The sequence below is a fragment of the Vicugna pacos genome, unplaced genomic scaffold (assembly GCF_048564905.1).
Source record: "Vicugna pacos unplaced genomic scaffold, VicPac4 scaffold_19, whole genome shotgun sequence".
In the NCBI taxonomy this organism is placed as follows: domain Eukaryota; kingdom Metazoa; phylum Chordata; class Mammalia; order Artiodactyla; family Camelidae; genus Vicugna; species Vicugna pacos.
In genome coordinates this window covers 49,236,119-49,252,114 of record NW_027328740.1, presented here as the reverse complement: position 1 = coordinate 49,252,114, position 15,996 = coordinate 49,236,119, and the positions used below count along the sequence as shown (strand labels likewise).

Genomic DNA, 15,996 nt, shown 5'->3' with positions numbered 1-15,996 from the left:
GGAGGGGCTGCCGCCCTCTGTGGAGCTTGGCTTAGGTCTTTGGTCCGGGAAGCTGTGTCAGTTCGAGATACTGCTGCTGCCCAAAGACCTGAGTTCACGGGTCAGTTTCCAGAACCTGAAAGGGCAGACAGTGGAAGATCTGCCTGTCTTCAGCTTACTGGAGAGGCTCCGAGGTCCTTTCAGACTTGCCCAGTCCTGTTGAAGTCGACTTTATGGGAGACACGAAGAGAAGCTGGCCGAAAACATGGCTGCACGGATTGAGGAGAGATGCGAACACATTGATGACAGATGTTCTGCTACAATAGAGAATACTGGCCTGGAGACAGCTGTAGAGGATAGCAGGCTCGAAAGGCATTCATGAGACATATTGAACCTCGCTGATACTAGCAGAAACCTACGGAGGGCCACCGTGGACTGGAGGAAGTTCCTCAATTCTCTGCTCCAAGAACGGGTCCAAGATCCCTGACGTCTAAAGAGAAGAGATGGCAGAGATGATAAAAACGCTCATGTTCTTGAAAGAGGTCAGATAATCCACACGACCCAAGGGGCAATTCCAAGCCATTCAGATCAAAGTGCACCAAGCCCAGGTAAGCCTTTTCCCAGGTTTGGGCCTAGCTATCAAGCACTTGCTCTTCCCTCCCCTCCACTCAGGCATCCATTTTGAGGGATCAGTACCTGAGCTGCAATGAAGCCAGTAAGAGAAGAGCAAGCCCCTCCTAGAATCAGAGTTCCTCTAGCTTCATCCTCTGTGAACAACAGGGAACCCCATAAAGGTCAAATACTCTCGTATGAAATAGATAGGAATTGAATACTTAGCTCCCACAAAGAAACGATGGCCTTCCGCTAGATTCAGCAAATGCTGGGATTATGTCCTCTCTGGGGTGAAGGGAGTGTGGTAAGTGAGGGGAATCTTTGACTGAACTTGAATCTGTATTAGGCCTCCGTTTTTCAAGACAGTCTAGGTAAATATTAGAAGTCAGATAGTGAACGGAACTGTAAAAGTCGCCAATGACATGAAAGACACAGCTTATGTGGACCGTCTTTCAATTGAGTCAAGCCCCCGGGGGCAATCTATCATGGGGGTGCAGACTTGGTTGCATTCAAGTGCTTTACCCAACATGATCGGATGATTAAGCGTTCTCATCACTGATAGAAGAACACCTGGTTCTCAGTAGCCTAGCATAGCTGCAGCAGGGTTCTCATAGCTATAATGCCTCTAGGTTCTTTGGATTCAAAGCTAAATGTATATATTTAGTTCGTTTCCTCTTGTATTTTCCTTGAGAGGGATGTTACACCTTGAAATGCCAACATTGACCAGTAGGTGTCATCGGGAGTAAAGGGCACCACATGCACAAGGGAATCCAAGCTTGGGGGTTATTTCATGTTTCCATTAGTTATTTCATGGTTCCTGTTGGTTTCGGAGGCTTCAACAGTAAAGAGCTGACATGACCCCTTTAACAGTTCGGACTGCTAGTTTGCATTCTATCTGTCTATGTTTTCCTTAGAGCTGACAAAATGTTACCGAAATTGACAAGTCTGGCTTCTAGGTCGATTTAGTATGTTTCAGAAACTAACTTCATTTTCGTATAACTCCCAAAACATTTATATCAATTCTATTAAATTTTTAAAGACTGCAAATGAGATATCAACACAATGTCAAAACTGGAGTCTTCGGACAATCCCTCCCACCACGGCTGTATAGAAACAAAGAGATAAAAAGAAATCACATTTCTGTGAAATGTATCTGGAAAGTGTTGATTCATCGATGCCCAGTTGACAGAGAAGCAGTGCAACCTGCGCTCACTCGCTCCCATGAACACAGCAATGGAAACATCCACTCACCCAGCCCTTGGCACAGGACACTTGCCGAAGAGAGGTCTGTTACTTCCAAAGACAGGATGAGGCCTCAGAACACCTGGAAGCAGGAGAAGGAAAAGCAGGGAATGGATACCAGTGCATGGTCTGAGCCCTGTTGATGGAGCAGTAAAGGTGAAACTCTCTTTAACTTGGACGCACACTCTCAAGCGGACAGGAGACATGGGATTGAAGGTGATGCGCTGAGTGTTAGAAGAGTGCACAGCAGATGCTTGGCTGACAGATCTCAAAGAATCCAGTGCAAAATATCCCCACAGTTGATTCTGAGACCAAGCTCCGAGCTGCCAAATTTGAGGTAGCAGAGGCAGCGTTCAGGGAGGGATAGGGCTACGGATGGTGGCACACGCTGAGTCTCAGGGATCCGGAGTGCGTTGTGGGATGTGGTGGGTCCTATCAAGAGAGCAAACCGACCTGGGACCCCAATGAGCAAGCAACCACCCTGGCGCGCGCAGTTGAAATTATCGATATGTCCCATGGCCACACCCAGTGCATCTGCAGGACCAGAGACCAATTTGGCATTTTGCCAATAGAGCATGTGTGGGGCTGAATCAGAGATATTGTGCATCGGGTCTGAGGGATCCAGGGGGCCTTGGGTTTGAATTCAGAATGAAAAGCCTTAGGATCTGCTACATTCATAACCTGGGCTGTGATTATGGTTTGGTTTGAGGCACCGGATGTGCAACAGCTCTGTGGTTGGCTTCGTGCACCCGTGCCACAAGGATGAGAGGACAAGGAAGTGTGGTCCAAGACCACAGCGTGAGAAGAGGAAGGATTTCCTTCAGTTTATCTCTCAAAAGCGGATGCTACATTTTGGATGGCACCGGCACGGTTCGGCAGCGAGGACACCAAGTTCGGGCTGCGGGATCATTCCAGCAGGCCCTGATGTGTGACATCCATAGATATGCTTCCACTGGTGTTTCTGTAGACAGAGAAGCTCTTGGAAGAACTGGTTTCAGTGGGACATTCCCGTGGCACTACAAAGCACAAGCGCACTCACACTCTGCTCTTCTGGAAACACTCCAAAATAACAGAGAGTAGAATGCAGAGCTGAGAACCTTTAGAAGCTCCATTTCCACCAGAGGAAGTGTCCTGTGCTCTTTCAGATTTGTGAGATAAGCGTAATCAAAATGAGGTTATCCTAATCGAAATAGTATGGGGGGTTCATCACAACAAAGGCAACACCAGCAATTGGAGATAGACCAGACAACACACACAGGAACAGGACATGGCATCAATGTCTAGGAAAATTTGTCCTCACAGAAATCCCATGCAATTGTGTAGAGCCAAGTGTCTAAAGTTTTCACTTAACCAAGCCCTAGAAGTCTACATTAGATACCTGAAATTACCTGACCAGTAGAGATGAAGAAATACAGTAAAAGGAAAAGGAAGTACCATTTTCAGTTCCAAAGAGATTGAAGGCCCTAAAGATAAGCTTTCAGACAACTAGACTGCAAAACGCTCTCCAGAGCAAGTATTGAAAATGGAGGTGAGGGAAACACTGAAGAACAACAGTGTCTCAGAATCACAAAAGGCAGAATACCAGAAAAGGGGAAGAGAAAGCCTAAAGACGAGCCAAATAATATCAGAAAACTCAGTGGATGAGAAAATATCAGGGCTAACATTCCGTCCTAAGCAGACGAGATATTGCAGAGGGACGCGTGAATGACTTTGAAGACAGGGGAACAGAAATCCCTCGGTCAGAAGCACACATAGGAAAGCAAGTGCAAACCAATGAAAACATTGCTGTTGAATCCTGGTTGAAGACAAGGCATGAAAGACTAAAATTCGAAAGAGTCCCAGATGGAAAAGCAAGAGATAAAGAAACAAACAATGTTTGAAAAGTTATGTGTAGAAAAATCAGACTGAAACTTGCTGAAAGCCAAGATAGAATCATCTAGGCGAATTCAGGAAGTACACAGCGTCCAAAAGAGGTGGAATCCCAATAGACTTAGCAGCAGCTGTATGATCCAAATCAACAAAGTTCATGAGCATCCCAGTGATTTAAAATGCGCCTGGAGGAAAGCAACATAGTCACAAGAGAACCTCCAGAGGGGTTTCAGCTGCTATCTCAGCAGCAATATTGCAGGACAGGGAGGAGTGCCAGGACATAGACCATAGCTTGAATGGCAAAATGCTGCCATCTAGGGTAGCCTATGCCACATGACCACCATTTCTAATAACAGCAGAGCTAGAGAATGCCACAGACCTGCAAATCTTAAAAGAATTCAGCAGTTCGAAACTTATCCTAAAAGAAAGGTTGAGAATTCTCCCCTGAAGGGATAAGCAGCAAGATGAAATGGAAAGAAGAAAACCCTTATTGGAAATGCAAGAAGAGCATGAGTGGAAAAGAAGAAACAAGAAGAAGGCAAGGAGGACATCAAAACCCTAAAGATGGGAGAGGGAAGCAGGAAATCATAGGGGATTGGAAGCACTCTCTTAAGGGAGTCAGCTTATATGACTCTCTGTTGGAAGCAAACGGAGAGATGCATGGCCTGACGTGTTTGCAAAGCAAACGAGAAGCAGACCAAGAAAGAATCAAACAAACAAACAACACAAAAAGGGTAGGGTAACATGAATATTCAAAAGAAATTACTCAAGGTGATGTCAAGGATCATTCAGTACGCATCGACCCAGTATCGCGGCTTGAATGTACTCAGCACACCTGTATTCGGAAATCAGAGGCGTGCATTTATATTCGTAAATATTGATTCATATGAGCATATCGTGACCTAACCCAAATGCCGATTTGGAATCCAATGGATTCCTAGTCCGTGATATAGACTTGCAAGTCTTCCAACAGGATGAATGAATGCCATATTCTACACTACGTCGAGAAGAAATGGCACAAGCCTATAACAAGGAAAAGTAGCTCCACAAAAGTGTACTAAGATCAAAAGAGACAGGCAGTAAAGTGCACACTGGGGATTGTATCATTCCTAGGAATTTCAGCCCCCTTGAAACAAATGGATAGATGTCCCGTGAATGCGGGTGTTTCAGCAGAAATCAACCGACGGCTATGTATTGCGGGTGTGCCCATATTACAGGAACAAGAGTTTCCCTTAGTGGGTCTCTGTGTACTGTGAACTGTTAGAAAGTTTAAAGACGTGTGAAACATTCAACTGAAAATGGACACACTTGCCTCCGTTGCTACAGTGCATACAGATCTGAACAAAAGGAAAGAGGGAAGAACAAAGGCCCATGGGACGCTAGTGGGTAGAATCACATTTACCTTAGGAACCTCTCGTCGGATGCAGCCCCTCCCCCAGCACTGACAAGATGCAGCAGCCATTGGGGATGGCAGTTAGCGGTTGGATTCCAGGTGGAATGTTGGTGTGTACCGCGAGGCTTGTTGTGGCTGGTGGATCCTAGGTAACCGGGCAGAGTTCTGTGGGTGGATCAGTGCGATGGAGGGGCTGCCGCCCTCTGTGGAGCTTGGCTTAGGTCTTTGGTCCGGGAAGCTGTGTCAGTTCGAGATACTGCTGCTGCCCAAAGACCTGAGTTCACGGGTCAGTTTCCAGAACCTGAAAGGGCAGACAGTGGAAGATCTGCCTGTCTTCAGCTTACTGGAGAGGCTCCGAGGTCCTTTCAGACTTGCCCAGTCCTGTTGAAGTCGACTTTATGGGAGACACGAAGAGAAGCTGGCCGAAAACATGGCTGCACGGATTGAGGAGAGATGCGAACACATTGATGACAGATGTTCTGCTACAATAGAGAATACTGGCCTGGAGACAGCTGTAGAGGATAGCAGGCTCGAAAGGCATTCATGAGACATATTGAACCTCGCTGATACTAGCAGAAACCTACGGAGGGCCACCGTGGACTGGAGGAAGTTCCTCAATTCTCTGCTCCAAGAACGGGTCCAAGATCCCTGACGTCTAAAGAGAAGAGATGGCAGAGATGATAAAAACGCTCATGTTCTTGAAAGAGGTCAGATAATCCACACGACCCAAGGGGCAATTCCAAGCCATTCAGATCAAAGTGCACCAAGCCCAGGTAAGCCTTTTCCCAGGTTTGGGCCTAGCTATCAAGCACTTGCTCTTCCCTCCCCTCCACTCAGGCATCCATTTTGAGGGATCAGTACCTGAGCTGCAATGAAGCCAGTAAGAGAAGAGCAAGCCCCTCCTAGAATCAGAGTTCCTCTAGCTTCATCCTCTGTGAACAACAGGGAACCCCATAAAGGTCAAATACTCTCGTATGAAATAGATAGGAATTGAATACTTAGCTCCCACAAAGAAACGATGGCCTTCCGCTAGATTCAGCAAATGCTGGGATTATGTCCTCTCTGGGGTGAAGGGAGTGTGGTAAGTGAGGGGAATCTTTGACTGAACTTGAATCTGTATTAGGCCTCCGTTTTTCAAGACAGTCTAGGTAAATATTAGAAGTCAGATAGTGAACGGAACTGTAAAAGTCGCCAATGACATGAAAGACACAGCTTATGTGGACCGTCTTTCAATTGAGTCAAGCCCCCGGGGGCAATCTATCATGGGGGTGCAGACTTGGTTGCATTCAAGTGCTTTACCCAACATGATCGGATGATTAAGCGTTCTCATCACTGATAGAAGAACACCTGGTTCTCAGTAGCCTAGCATAGCTGCAGCAGGGTTCTCATAGCTATAATGCCTCTAGGTTCTTTGGATTCAAAGCTAAATGTATATATTTAGTTCATTTCCTCTTGTATTTTCCTTGAGAGGGATGTTACACCTTGAAATGCCAACATTGACCAGTAGGTGTCATCGGGAGTAAAGGGCACCACATGCACAAGGGAATCCAAGCTTGGGGGTTATTTCATGTTTCCATTAGTTATTTCATGGTTCCTGTTGGTTTCGGAGGCTTCAACAGTAAAGAGCTGACATGACCCCTTTAACAGTTCGGACTGCTAGTTTGCATTCTATCTGTCTATGTTTTCCTTAGAGCTGACAAAATGTTACCGAAATTGACAAGTCTGGCTTCTAGGTCGATTTAGTATGTTTCAGAAACTAACTTCATTTTCGTATAACTCCCAAAACATTTATATCAATTCTATTAAATTTTTAAAGACTGCAAATGAGATATCAACACAATGTCAAAACTGGAGTCTTCGGACAATCCCTCCCACCACGGCTGTATAGAAACAAAGAGATAAAAAGAAATCACATTTCTGTGAAATGTATCTGGAAAGTGTTGATTCATCGATGCCCAGTTGACAGAGAAGCAGTGCAACCTGCGCTCACTCGCTCCCATGAACACAGCAATGGAAACATCCACTCACCCAGCCCTTGGCACAGGACACTTGCCGAAGAGAGGTCTGTTACTTCCAAAGACAGGATGAGGCCTCAGAACACCTGGAAGCAGGAGAAGGAAAAGCAGGGAATGGATACCAGTGCATGGTCTGAGCCCTGTTGATGGAGCAGTAAAGGTGAAACTCTCTTTAACTTGGACGCACACTCTCAAGCGGACAGGAGACATGGGATTGAAGGTGATGCGCTGAGTGTTAGAAGAGTGCACAGCAGATGCTTGGCTGACAGATCTCAAAGAATCCAGTGCAAAATATCCCCACAGTTGATTCTGAGACCAAGCTCCGAGCTGCCAAATTTGAGGTAGCAGAGGCAGCGTTCAGGGAGGGATAGGGCTACGGATGGTGGCACACGCTGAGTCTCAGGGATCCGGAGTGCGTTGTGGGATGTGGTGGGTCCTATCAAGAGAGCAAACCGACCTGGGACCCCAATGAGCAAGCAACCACCCTGGCGCGCGCAGTTGAAATTATCGATATGTCCCATGGCCACACCCAGTGCATCTGCAGGACCAGAGACCAATTTGGCATTTTGCCAATAGAGCATGTGTGGGGCTGAATCAGAGATATTGTGCATCGGGTCTGAGGGATCCAGGGGGCCTTGGGTTTGAATTCAGAATGAAAAGCCTTAGGATCTGCTACATTCATAACCTGGGCTGTGATTATGGTTTGGTTTGAGGCACAGGATGTGCAACAGCTCTGTGGTTGGCTTCGTGCACCCGTGCCACAAGGATGAGAGGACAAGGAAGTGTGGTCCAAGACCACAGCGTGAGAAGAGGAAGGATTTCCTTCAGTTTATCTCTCAAAAGCGGATGCTACATTTTGGATGGCACCGGCACGGTTCGGCAGCGAGGACACCAAGTTCGGGCTGCGGGATCATTCCAGCAGGCCCTGATGTGTGACATCCATAGATATGCTTCCACTGGTGTTTCTGTAGACAGAGAAGGTCTTGGAAGAACTGGTTTCATTGGGACATTCCCGTGGCACTACAAAGCACAAGCGCACTCACACTCTGCTCTTCTGGAAACACTCCAAAATAACAGAGAGTAGAATGCAGAGCTGAGAACCTTTAGAAGCTCCATTTCCACCAGAGGAAGTGTCCTGTGCTCTTTCAGATTTGTGAGATAAGCGTAATCAAAATGAGGTTATCCTAATCGAAATAGTATGGGGGGTTCATCACAACAAAGGCAACACCAGCAATTGGAGATAGACCAGACAACACACACAGGAACAGGACATGGCATCAATGTCTAGGAAAATTTGTCCTCACAGAAATCCCATGCAATTGTGTAGAGCCAAGTGTCTAAAGTTTTCACTTAACCAAGCCCTAGAAGTCTACATTAGATACCTGAAATTACCTGACCAGTAGAGATGAAGAAATACAGTAAAAGGAAAAGGAAGTACCATTTTCAGTTCCAAAGAGATTGAAGGCCCTAAAGATAAGCTTTCAGACAACTAGACTGCAAAACGCTCTCCAGAGCAAGTATTGAAAATGGAGGTGAGGGAAACACTGAAGAACAACAGTGTCTCAGAATCACAAAAGGCAGAATACCAGAAAAGGGGAAGAGAAAGCCTAAAGACGAGCCAAATAATATCAGAAAACTCAGTGGATGAGAAAATATCAGGGCTAACATTCCGTCCTAAGCAGACGAGATATTGCAGAGGGACGCGTGAATGACTTTGAAGACAGGGGAACAGAAATCCCTCGGTCAGAAGCACACATAGGAAAGCAAGTGCAAACCAATGAAAACATTGCTGTTGAATCCTGGTTGAAGACAAGGCATGAAAGACTAAAATTCGAAAGAGTCCCAGATGGAAAAGCAAGAGATAAAGAAACAAACAATGTTTGAAAAGTTATGTGTAGAAAAATCAGACTGAAACTTGCTGAAAGCCAAGATAGAATCATCTAGGCGAATTCAGGAAGTACACAGCGTCCAAAAGAGGTGGAATCCCAATAGACTTAGCAGCAGCTGTATGATCCAAATCAACAAAGTTCATGAGCATCCCAGTGATTTAAAATGCGCCTGGAGGAAAGCAACATAGTCACAAGAGAACCTCCAGAGGGGTTTCAGCTGCTATCTCAGCAGCAATATTGCAGGACAGGGAGGAGTGCCAGGACATAGACCATAGCTTGAATGGCAAAATGCTGCCATCTAGGGTAGCCTATGCCACATGACCACCATTTCTAATAACAGCAGAGCTAGAGAATGCCACAGACCTGCAAATCTTAAAAGAATTCAGCAGTTCGAAACTTATCCTAAAAGAAAGGTTGAGAATTCTCCCCTGAAGGGATAAGCAGCAAGATGAAATGGAAAGAAGAAAACCCTTATTGGAAATGCAAGAAGAGCATGAGTGGAAAAGAAGAAACAAGAAGAAGGCAAGGAGGACATCAAAACCCTAAAGATGGGAGAGGGAAGCAGGAAATCATAGGGGATTGGAAGCACTCTCTTAAGGGAGTCAGCTTATATGACTCTCTGTTGGAAGCAAACGGAGAGATGCATGGCCTGACGTGTTTGCAAAGCAAACGAGAAGCAGACCAAGAAAGAATCAAACAAACAAACAACACAAAAAGGGTAGGGTAACATGAATATTCAAAAGAAATTACTCAAGGTGATGTCAAGGATCATTCAGTACGCATCGACCCAGTATCGCGGCTTGAATGTACTCAGCACACCTGTATTCGGAAATCAGAGGCGTGCATTTATATTCGTAAATATTGATTCATATGAGCATATCGTGACCTAACCCAAATGCCGATTTGGAATCCAATGGATTCCTAGTCCGTGATATAGACTTGCAAGTCTTCCAACAGGATGAATGAATGCCATATTCTACACTACGTCGAGAAGAAATGGCACAAGCCTATAACAAGGAAAAGTAGCTCCACAAAAGTGTACTAAGATCAAAAGAGACAGGCAGTAAAGTGCACACTGGGGATTGTATCATTCCTAGGAATTTCAGCCCCCTTGAAACAAATGGATAGATGTCCCGTGAATGCGGGTGTTTCAGCAGAAATCAACCGACGGCTATGTATTGCGGGTGTGCCCATATTACAGGAACAAGAGTTTCCCTTAGTGGGTCTCTGTGTACTGTGAACTGTAGAAAGTTTAAAGACGTGTGAAACATTCAACTGAAAATGGACACACTTGCCTCCGTTGCTACAGTGCATACAGATCTGAACAAAAGGAAAGAGGGAAGAACAAAGGCCCATGGGACGCTAGTGGGTAGAATCACATTTACCTTAGGAACCTCTCGTCGGATGCAGCCCCTCCCCCAGCACTGACAAGATGCAGCAGCCATTGGGGATGGCAGTTAGCGGTTGGATTCCAGGTGGAATGTTGGTGTGTACCGCGAGGCTTGTTGTGGCTGGTGGATCCTAGGTAACCGGGCAGAGTTCTGTGGGTGGATCAGTGCGATGGAGGGGCTGCCGCCCTCTGTGGAGCTTGGCTTAGGTCTTTGGTCCGGGAAGCTGTGTCAGTTCGAGATACTGCTGCTGCCCAAAGACCTGAGTTCACGGGTCAGTTTCCAGAACCTGAAAGGGCAGACAGTGGAAGATCTGCCTGTCTTCAGCTTACTGGAGAGGCTCCGAGGTCCTTTCAGACTTGCCCAGTCCTGTTGAAGTCGACTTTATGGGAGACACGAAGAGAAGCTGGCCGAAAACATGGCTGCACGGATTGAGGAGAGATGCGAACACATTGATGACAGATGTTCTGCTACAATAGAGAATACTGGCCTGGAGACAGCTGTAGAGGATAGCAGGCTCGAAAGGCATTCATGAGACATATTGAACCTCGCTGATACTAGCAGAAACCTACGGAGGGCCACCGTGGACTGGAGGAAGTTCCTCAATTCTCTGCTCCAAGAACGGGTCCAAGATCCCTGACGTCTAAAGAGAAGAGATGGCAGAGATGATAAAAACGCTCATGTTCTTGAAAGAGGTCAGATAATCCACACGACCCAAGGGGCAATTCCAAGCCATTCAGATCAAAGTGCACCAAGCCCAGGTAAGCCTTTTCCCAGGTTTGGGCCTAGCTATCAAGCACTTGCTCTTCCCTCCCCTCCACTCAGGCATCCATTTTGAGGGATCAGTACCTGAGCTGCAATGAAGCCAGTAAGAGAAGAGCAAGCCCCTCCTAGAATCAGAGTTCCTCTAGCTTCATCCTCTGTGAACAACAGGGAACCCCATAAAGGTCAAATACTCTCGTATGAAATAGATAGGAATTGAATACTTAGCTCCCACAAAGAAACGATGGCCTTCCGCTAGATTCAGCAAATGCTGGGATTATGTCCTCTCTGGGGTGAAGGGAGTGTGGTAAGTGAGGGGAATCTTTGACTGAACTTGAATCTGTATTAGGCCTCCGTTTTTCAAGACAGTCTAGGTAAATATTAGAAGTCAGATAGTGAACGGAACTGTAAAAGTCGCCAATGACATGAAAGACACAGCTTATGTGGACCGTCTTTCAATTGAGTCAAGCCCCCGGGGGCAATCTATCATGGGGGTGCAGACTTGGTTGCATTCAAGTGCTTTACCCAACATGATCGGATGATTAAGCGTTCTCATCACTGATAGAAGAACACCTGGTTCTCAGTAGCCTAGCATAGCTGCAGCAGGGTTCTCATAGCTATAATGCCTCTAGGTTCTTTGGATTCAAAGCTAAATGTATATATTTAGTTCGTTTCCTCTTGTATTTTCCTTGAGAGGGATGTTACACCTTGAAATGCCAACATTGACCAGTAGGTGTCATCGGGAGTAAAGGGCACCACATGCACAAGGGAATCCAAGCTTGGGGGTTATTTCATGTTTCCATTACTTATTTCATGGTTCCTGTTGGTTTCGGAGGCTTCAACAGTAAAGAGCTGACATGACCCCTTTAACAGTTCGGACTGCTAGTTTGCATTCTATCTGTCTATGTTTTCCTTAGAGCTGACAAAATGTTACCGAAATTGACAAGTCTGGCTTCTAGGTCGATTTAGTATGTTTCAGAAACTAACTTCATTTTCGTATAACTCCCAAAACATTTATATCAATTCTATTAAATTTTTAAAGACTGCAAATGAGATATCAACACAATGTCAAAACTGGAGTCTTCGGACAATCCCTCCCACCACGGCTGTATAGAAACAAAGAGATAAAAAGAAATCACATTTCTGTGAAATGTATCTGGAAAGTGTTGATTCATCGATGCCCAGTTGACAGAGAAGCAGTGCAACCTGCGCTCACTCGCTCCCATGAACACAGCAATGGAAACATCCACTCACCCAGCCCTTGGCACAGGACACTTGCCGAAGAGAGGTCTGTTACTTCCAAAGACAGGATGAGGCCTCAGAACACCTGGAAGCAGGAGAAGGAAAAGCAGGGAATGGATACCAGTGCATGGTCTGAGCCCTGTTGATGGAGCAGTAAAGGTGAAACTCTCTTTAACTTGGACGCACACTCTCAAGCGGACAGGAGACATGGGATTGAAGGTGATGCGCTGAGTGTTAGAAGAGTGCACAGCAGATGCTTGGCTGACAGATCTCAAAGAATCCAGTGCAAAATATCCCCACAGTTGATTCTGAGACCAAGCTCTGAGCTGCCAAATTTGAGGTAGCAGAGGCAGCGTTCAGGGAGGGATAGGGCTACGGATGGTGGCACACGCTGAGTCTCAGGGATCCGGAGTGCGTTGTGGGATGTGGTGGGTCCTATCAAGAGAGCAAACCGACCTGGGACCCCAATGAGCAAGCAACCACCCTGGCGCGCGCAGTTGAAATTATCGATATGTCCCATGGCCACACCCAGTGCATCTGCAGGACCAGAGACCAATTTGGCATTTTGCCAATAGAGCATGTGTGGGGCTGAATCAGAGATATTGTGCATCGGGTCTGAGGGATCCAGGGGGCCTTGGGTTTGAATTCAGAATGAAAAGCCTTAGGATCTGCTACATTCATAACCTGGGCTGTGATTATGGTTTGGTTTGAGGCACAGGATGTGCAACAGCTCTGTGGTTGGCTTCGTGCACCCGTGCCACAAGGATGAGAGGACAAGGAAGTGTGGTCCAAGACCACAGCGTGAGAAGAGGAAGGATTTCCTTCAGTTTATCTCTCAAAAGCGGATGCTACATTTTGGATGGCACCGGCACGGTTCGGCAGCGAGGACACCAAGTTCGGGCTGCGGGATCATTCCAGCAGGCCCTGATGTGTGACATCCATAGATATGCTTCCACTGGTGTTTCTGTAGACAGAGAAGCTCTTGGAAGAACTGGTTTCAGTGGGACATTCCCGTGGCACTACAAAGCACAAGCGCACTCACACTCTGCTCTTCTGGAAACACTCCAAAATAACAGAGAGTAGAATGCAGAGCTGAGAACCTTTAGAAGCTCCATTTCCACCAGAGGAAGTGTCCTGTGCTCTTTCAGATTTGTGAGATAAGCGTAATCAAAATGAGGTTATCCTAATCGAAATAGTATGGGGGGTTCATCACAACAAAGGCAACACCAGCAACTGGAGATAGACCAGACAACACACACAGGAACAGGACATGGCATCAATGTCTAGGAAAATTTGTCCTCACAGAAATCCCATGCAATTGTGTAGAGCCAAGTGTCTAAAGTTTTCACTTAACCAAGCCCTAGAAGTCTACATTAGATACCTGAAATTACCTGACCAGTAGAGATGAAGAAATACAGTAAAAGGAAAAGGAAGTACCATTTTCAGTTCCAAAGAGATTGAAGGCCCTAAAGATAAGCTTTCAGACAACTAGACTGCAAAACGCTCTCCAGAGCAAGTATTGAAAATGGAGGTGAGGGAAACACTGAAGAACAACAGTGTCTCAGAATCACAAAAGGCAGAATACCAGAAAAGGGGAAGAGAAAGCCTAAAGACGAGCCAAATAATATCAGAAAACTCAGTGGATGAGAAAATATCAGGGCTAACATTCCGTCCTAAGCAGACGAGATATTGCAGAGGGACGCGTGAATGACTTTGAAGACAGGGGAACAGAAATCCCTCGGTCAGAAGCACACATAGGAAAGCAAGTGCAAACCAATGAAAACATTGCTGTTGAATCCTGGTTGAAGACAAGGCATGAAAGACTAAAATTCGAAAGAGTCCCAGATGGAAAAGCAAGAGATAAAGAAACAAACAATGTTTGAAAAGTTATGTGTAGAAAAATCAGACTGAAACTTGCTGAAAGCCAAGATAGAATCATCTAGGCGAATTCAGGAAGTACACAGCGTCCAAAAGAGGTGGAATCCCAATAGACTTAGCAGCAGCTGTATGATCCAAATCAACAAAGTTCATGAGCATCCCAGTGATTTAAAATGCGCCTGGAGGAAAGCAACATAGTCACAAGAGAACCTCCAGAGGGGTTTCAGCTGCTATCTCAGCAGCAATATTGCAGGACAGGGAGGAGTGCCAGGACATAGACCATAGCTTGAATGGCAAAATGCTGCCATCTAGGGTAGCCTATGCCACATGACCACCATTTCTAATAACAGCAGAGCTAGAGAATGCCACAGACCTGCAAATCTTAAAAGAATTCAGCAGTTCGAAACTTATCCTAAAAGAAAGGTTGAGAATTCTCCCCTGAAGGGATAAGCAGCAAGATGAAATGGAAAGAAGAAAACCCTTATTGGAAATGCAAGAAGAGCATGAGTGGAAAAGAAGAAACAAGAAGAAGGCAAGGAGGACATCAAAACCCTAAAGATGGGAGAGGGAAGCAGGAAATCATAGGGGATTGGAAGCACTCTCTTAAGGGAGTCAGCTTATATGACTCTCTGTTGGAAGCAAACGGAGAGATGCATGGCCTGACGTGTTTGCAAAGCAAACGAGAAGCAGACCAAGAAAGAATCAAACAAACAAACAACACAAAAAGGGTAGGGTAACATGAATATTCAAAAGAAATTACTCAAGGTGATGTCAAGGATCATTCAGTACGCATCGACCCAGTATCGCAGCTTGAATGTACTCAGCACACCTGTATTCGGAAATCAGAGGCGTGCATTTATATTCGTAAATATTGATTCATATGAGCATATCGTGACCTAACCCAAATGCCGATTTGGAATCCAATGGATTCCTAGTCCGTGATATAGACTTGCAAGTCTTCCAACAGGATGAATGAATGCCATATTCTACACTACGTCGAGAAGAAATGGCACAAGCCTATAACAAGGAAAAGTAGCTCCACAAAAGTGTACTAAGATCAAAAGAGACAGGCAGTAAAGTGCACACTGGGGATTGTATCATTCCTAGGAATTTCAGCCCCCTTGAAACAAATGGATAGATGTCCCGTGAATGCGGGTGTTTCAGCAGAAATCAACCGACGGCTATGTATTGCGGGTGTGCCCATATTACAGGAACAAGAGTTTCCCTTAGTGGGTCTCTGTGTACTGTGAACTGTTAGAAAGTTTAAAGACGTGTGAAACATTCAACTGAAAATGGACACACTTCCCTCCGTTGCTACAGTGCATACAGATCTGAACAAAAGGAAAGAGGGAAGAACAAAGGCCCATGGGACGCTAGTGGGTAGAATCACATTTACCTTAGGAACCTCTCGTCGGATGCAGCCCCTCCCCCAGCACTGACAAGATGCAGCAGCCATTGGGGATGGCAGTTAGCGGTTGGATTCCAGGTGGAATGTTGGTGTGTACCGCGAGGCTTGTTGTGGCTGGTGGATCCTAGGTAACCGGGCAGAGTTCTGTGGGTGGATCAGTGCGATGGAGGGGCTGCCGCCCTCTGTGGAGCTTGGCTTAGGTCTTTGGTCCGGGAAGCTGTGTCAGTTCGAGATACTGCTGCTGCCCAAAGACCTGAGTTCACGGGTCAGTTTCCAGAACCTGAAAGGGCAGACAGTGGAAGATCTGCCTGTCTTCAGC

General features: G+C 46.0%; 3 long non-coding RNA genes across 3 annotated transcripts; all 3 read right to left on the bottom strand.

Moving 5' to 3' along the window:
• Window positions 1-286: 286 nt before the first annotated feature.
• LOC140692990 (uncharacterized) lies at window positions 287-5,233 on the bottom strand. The gene is made up of 3 exons (XR_012068638.1): window positions 5,105-5,233; window positions 1,843-1,915; window positions 287-469 (listed from the first exon to the last, which is right to left on the bottom strand). It is a non-coding gene; the product is annotated as an uncharacterized lncRNA (long non-coding RNA).
• A 346-nt stretch (window positions 5,234-5,579) lies between these two features.
• On the bottom strand, window positions 5,580-10,511 carry LOC140692980 (uncharacterized). Its single transcript, XR_012068628.1, has 3 exons — window positions 10,385-10,511; window positions 7,124-7,196; window positions 5,580-5,750 (listed from the first exon to the last, which is right to left on the bottom strand). It is a non-coding gene; the product is annotated as an uncharacterized lncRNA (long non-coding RNA).
• A 345-nt stretch (window positions 10,512-10,856) lies between these two features.
• LOC140692974 (uncharacterized) lies at window positions 10,857-15,792 on the bottom strand. Its single transcript, XR_012068622.1, has 3 exons — window positions 15,666-15,792; window positions 12,404-12,476; window positions 10,857-11,030 (listed from the first exon to the last, which is right to left on the bottom strand). It is a non-coding gene; the product is annotated as an uncharacterized lncRNA (long non-coding RNA).
• Window positions 15,793-15,996: the final 204 nt, after the last annotated feature.